A 6,281-nucleotide genomic window follows, 5' to 3' on the forward strand; every position below is an offset into this window, starting at 1 on the left:
TTTTGCAGGGGTTAAGAGGGAGATATGAGAATCAGCAAAACTGCTTCTGTACTTCTGGCTCCTTTTTTGGGAGGAAAAAAGAGTGATAAAAACCCTTTGCCGATACTACCTTTAAAAAATATTATCAGCATAACAAGAAGTTAACTCTTCAAGCAAAACCAAAAAGAGAAGCAACCAACAGATGCACAGACAAGCACTGACTTCAATAGAGCTGCAAGGCTGAATTTGGCTCCAGTTCTGTGAAGTACTTTCAAAGCAGGAACATACTGCATACAAATGAGCATTAAATAATTCGCATCATTAAGAGAGCTCTGAGCAGCTCATCTGGACTTTGAAAAAAGCTAAAGCAAATGTAGATTGTTTGAATACCATTAGGGACAGTCATTAACGAGCACTAAGGCATCTACAGTATTGACACAGTGCTATAATAAGAGACCCATCCTCCTTCCCGGGTTATTTTCTTTATTGATTTGTAGAATTTCTTCCACATGAGCTTTAGAGTGTGACAGAGCTCAGCAATTCGTGTAGGAGCACCCCTTAAAGCACTATACAATTACATCTTTTATATAGTGCATCTTTTAATTTTGGTTTTAGAGAAACATGGCCCTGCCTGTTTCATGTAGATACCATAGACAATTTCAACACCGATGTACACCAAAGAAACAAAGGCAAATAAGTAAATGGATTTATCCAGGGTGACACAGAAGGAGCTGTGTAACAGAAATAGTCAAAAGGCTCTGGATGCACAGTTTCCTAGTTGAAGCATTTCACTCAATCAGCCCTAAACAGAGCTGCTGTAGCATTGGGATAAACTGTGGCCTCATACCATATCTCAAATGCTGGGAAACACGTGGGACAGTGCAGAAGAGATCAGGTGAAGAACACAAGTTGTGCAAAGAACCAAAGATGCAGTGCAGTTGAAGGTACTCAAGTGCCAGAGCTGCAGGAGTTGAGAAGTGATGGAATACTGAGAGATAAATATGTGCAGCGAAGTGCAAAGGGGGAGGCAGGGGCAAGCACCAGCCTACAAGCAGTTGAAGGGGAGCTGGAAGGAATCTTTAATGAAGGCAGAAATCATTCTGGGTGACTCAGAATATTGGTATTCACAAAGAGAATTGAGAACAGGCAAAAATAAATAAAGCTGAAAGCAAAACCCAAAGGCCAAATCCCTCTCAATAGCCAGAACACTGATATAATCTGAACAACCAAACAACAGGTCCTTGTGAAAACCTCTCTCCAGCTACTTCCTGCACACCAGCCTCTCTCCCGGGCTGGCGAGGGCTGCAGGCAGCTCCCACTGCCCAGCCCAAGAGCTTTGCAGGCTGCTCTTGTGCTGACACCATTTTTCTTGCAAAATGCAGCCCCGGTGGTCCTCCCTCTACACCCCCAGCCCTTGGCTTTCCTGTGACATCTCAACTAGTGCATTGTGTAACCTCACAAACTTCCCTGAGCAGCTCAGCGTGGCTTTCATTAGCTGCCAGCTTTTGTACATGTCACAGGCACACACATCGGTCCCTGACAGACCCAAAGTCGCAGTAGTTTTATTTATGAGCGGATTTAATGCTAGCCCGCTTCCAGATCCTGCTGCCATCAGCCAAAAATTTATGCAGGCAGCATTTAACTAAAACCCCAAGTTCTACAAGTTTTACAGTGAAGATTGAAAACCAAGTTAGTTTCAATTTTTTCAATTTTTTTTTTATACCAGTGTGATGACTTTTTTCCTTCCTTTTTTTTTCTTTTCTTTTTCTTAACTTTTCACTGAAGAGTAGTCAAAGAGGCTACAGTTATATATTTTGGAGCTGATATCAGTAAGACTAAAGAACAGGAAAGACTTCCTGACAGTGAGATCTATTAGTCAATGGAGTAGTCTCCCAAAGGAGGTGATAGGAGCACAAGAAGTGCTTTAGCAGAGCTAAAGCCAGTATTAAGTGCTCCAAGAGATGCAGCCAGCTCCAGAGGATTGCTGTGAGACACTGCCCTCAGCAAGGCAGGCTGACTGCCATTAGCCTGCTAATGCACATCCTGGCCTGGCCAACTGCTCACTGACTTAAAAGGTCATTAACAAGAAAATATTAGAAGACAACTTTCTAATGGCAGGGGCAGCCTCTGCAACATGTCTTCCATTACAATAGGTGATTATTAGTAGGGGGAAGAAACAAACAATTTTCATTAGTATTTGTATTAGGGCTTATTCATTAGCTCTTCCTTAAACTACCTAAAAGTAAAAACCACTAAATAATTTACCCTGCAGAAAACAGCCCTTTCCAATCTCTTGCTAGCATTACCAATAAAATAAAGTACAAACCACCAATTACAAAGGCTTAAGACTGGGAACACAGTTCTATAATCTCTTTACCTTAGATGCAAACAAAACCAAGACACAAACTGAAACACTACAATTCAGGCAAAACCCAGCCTTATAAACTTTTCCATGAGGAAGTACATAATTGGTGAGGGGGGGCAGAGAGGAAGATTAAACTGTTTTCCAAAGGTTTTAATGTCAGTACAAAATCCAGCACTTGAAATGCTTTCCTTACAATTTTCTGGTATCACTGCACTGTGCACCAGGAACATTGTCTCAGTGGTTTAGCTGGTAACTTTCAAACACATTGTATTTAGACTTTAAATGTAACCTTAATACTGAATGTCTAGAGTTTGATACTCACTTTAGTGTCTGGATCCATCAGGACACTAAAAATTGTACAGGCAACCAGCATTAGATCCGTACTAAGAGGAAGGTCTGTCCATGTATGATTTGATATTTCTATCATTTTGAAGAGATGGAAATCCTTTGGAGAGGGGACAGAGAGAGGGAGAGGATTACTGTCTGGTTTTAAAAGCAGACTCACCAGTGCCTGCCTGCACTGTTGAATTTGACCTTTGTCTCAATGGCAACTTTTCCATTCTTCAGAAGGATGTGGGGTAGAAAGAGGGAATTGGCAGAGCCATCTCAGCAGCTGATTCATTCTCCCATCTCCAAGTCCCTCATGGTAGGGGTTCAACAGGAGCAGGGCTAAAGCAGCTGTGCTCCAGGGAGTCTTCTGACAGCCAGCACTAAGGACACAGTACCTGGAAAGACCAATGACCTTTGGCCAGTTAAGTCTGTCAGAGAAAACTCTTGACATGCGTCCACACTCACCTCATGCCGGTCATTCCAGCTGCTGGAACAGTTGTATGGAATTAGCTGCATCAACAGAAAACTATCGGGTAAAATATCTGTTATCAGTGGCCCAACTCGTGTTACCCGTGCTTATCTGTAAACCAACAATTAGATCCATCATTAGAAGCTTGCCTTAATTATAACTTAGAACTTCTCCAAGAACAGACTTTGCTCAAGATTTTAAATGACTATAATTAATTATACAGAAAGCCTGAAGTGTCTTCTCATCCATTGTTAAAATTATTTTTTCCTTTCCCCACATTGACACCAGAACATGGTTTCATAAAGGAACTGGGCTGTCAACTAAAAGATTAAAAAAGAGGCATCTCTTATAGAAAAACACACGGAGAAACAATTTTTATGTCCTATGTAAAGGGGAAAAAGGCTTCAGAAGTTTTTAATCTTGACCAAGAGAAGCAAGGAGGAGTATCATTCTAACCTACACTTGTTTAGTCCCACTCGTTACAGGAATGATTTATTTCTTGCCTCCCATTTAAAAGGCTTTTTGCACCCTCCCCAAATTACTGCTGTTTTCAGAGATCTGGTATTGGGCAGCTGGGCCCCAGCCTGAACCAACTGCTTGAATTTTAACCAGTAAAAAGCAAACCACAGAATTAACACCAGAAAAATGGCGTTCTTAAAAAACACAGGGGAAGGGGGAAGGTGTTACCATGCAAAGAAACGTTTCCCACTCGGCTTTCCAGTGCCCACCCGCAAGATGAACACACTAAGGGAAGGACACCACGCGCAGAGGGCTCACCGCAGCTCAGGCTGCGGCCGTGCCCCAATCCCGCACCCTTTCCCCGGCTTTGTGGTTCGCTCCGGCCGAAGGAAGGCGGGAGCCCTCTAGGGGTGGCACACGGAGCCCTGAAAGGACATGGGGCATCTCCTGAGCCACTCGCCTTTTCCAGCCGAGCCCCTCCTCCCTCACCTCGACACAGGAGCACTGTCCTGGCATGTGCAGGGGCTCACAAGCTGAAGGTGTACACAGAAAATCAGGCTGGGTACAAGGAAGTCACAGGCTTTTTCCTGGAAGTGCTTACTCTATAGCCTGGAATATGATGTGGGAAGTCTCTTTTTCAATGCAATCCTTTCAGGGAAAACAGAACACCAAAGTGCAGGCTGCAGTTCTGTAGCTAGCCTGGCTCACCACAACACAGGTAGAATTTTTTCTTCTAGGCTATGCAAAAAGTACTTAGTTCTGCCTTACTATGTGCCTCAAGCATACTGTGAACTCTTGTATAAAATGAGCAGGTTTATCTTTGTCAAGGCTTGTTCAAAATAGTTCTTTCCAAGAGCTACTTCTATTTGAAGGCTAGGTAACAGCTGCAGCATTTAAACATTTAAATATTTTCTCATTCTAATGAGAACTTAAGATCCTTTCCAAACAGCTCAACATAACAACATGAGAATGTGGCAAATCCAAACTTCAAAACATTTTGACTCCAGTAAAAAAAACCAAAAAAACCCCAACAAAACAAACAACACACAAAACAAAACACAACTATCAAAAAGCATCTAACAAGATATTAAGAATTTGCTGTAGTGCAACCAATAACAGATTTCCTTAGAGATCCAAATCAGAAGAGTGCAAGAACAGCTTAACACTTCAAAAAAACCCACCAAGGTTATTTGTTGGGGTTTTTTTTTAATATAAGGGATACTGACCATAAAAGATCTGCACAGTTACATTTGCAAAACTGCAGTATCAGTTTGGTGAAACAGGTAAGTACCCATTACAGTCTCTACATGTAATTTACAAACAACTTTCTACATGACATATTCAAGGTTATGCTTGATTTCTTAAAAAAAAATTAGAGACAGTAAGATGAAAGCCTGTAATCTACATTAGTGCTACTTGAATAGCAAACTTGATCTAGATGCAGAAAATGTTTTACCTATCCCTCACCAAATGGCAGAGATGTGAAGTCTGCATTACTAGGAGAGCCCATATTTCTTAAAGTTCTCCCAGTCTTTGAAGAAGCACTTCTGCTCACTCCATTTCCCAGGTGGAGAGGATAGGCATTTCCAGGCTGTTGGCAGAGCCCTGGTTTTGGCTGGGATAGAGTTAATTTTCTTTCTAGTAGCTGCTACAGTGCTGTAGTTTAGATTCAGTGTGAGAATAATGTTAATAACACACTGATGTTGTAGTTGTTGCTAAGCAGTGCTTACTCTAAATCAAGAACATCTCAGTCTCCCAGGCTCTGCCAGTGAGGAAGTGCACAAGAAGCTGGGAGGGAGCATGGCCAGAACAGCTGGCCCAAACTGGCCAAAGGGCTGTTCCTTTACATTCACTTCCATAGGCTTATTGATTGTTTCTTGCTCAAACCCTCCTGCAACAGAGCCTGCAATGACTGGAGTCCTGGAGCAGAAGGTTGGCTCTGAGCCCCATGTTGAACACATGGGTGGGTGGGGATCTGTTGGATGAGAAGGAAAACAGTCACGAGTACGACAGCACAGCCAAGAATCAGCAATGCCTGGATTTCATCTCCTACTATTCAAAAGGAGACAGCAAAGCCAACGTTGGGCACCAGCAAGGAGAAACAACGGTGATGTCCAGTCCTGTTCTCAACTGCAGCTGGAACAGGCTCAGACCTAGAGGAAGGCAGCGCCCTTTGTTAGGAAGGGCCAGGGATTCCTATGAGACTTTGTTCAGCTCTGTGTTGTTGTTGGCAAAGATCAGCTGTAGTTGCCTTTGAACTGTGGAGTTACCTGGCTGATGGACTCCCACAGCTGCTTTACAAGACCACAGAAGAGCAGTGGCAGTCAGCTGCTGCTTGTGCTCCCTGGTGAGCCCAGTGAATCACAGGCTGCAAAACTGCTGCTAAACCTAGTCAAGCAAATCCCCAGTCTACATTTTTCTGGGAATTTACTGCTTTTTTTAGAGATTATTACAAGTGAATTTTCACCCCTCAATTCTTACTGTTAAAAAAGTAAAATAAAAACAAACCAAAAAAAGACTCTTAAGACCATGAAATGGAAGATTTTTTCAAGAGCCTTGAGATTTGGTCTGAAGTAGGTTCAAGCATGCCCACAATATCTTGACCAGAATATACCTGATGATTCCTTATGGTTATACTTATTTTTGTATTTCAAAAAATACTTTATCTGTTTCCCTGTG

The sequence above is a fragment of the Coloeus monedula genome (genome assembly GCF_965178545.1).
Source record: "Coloeus monedula genome assembly, chromosome: 18".
Classification (NCBI taxonomy): Eukaryota; Metazoa; Chordata; class Aves; order Passeriformes; family Corvidae; genus Coloeus; species Coloeus monedula.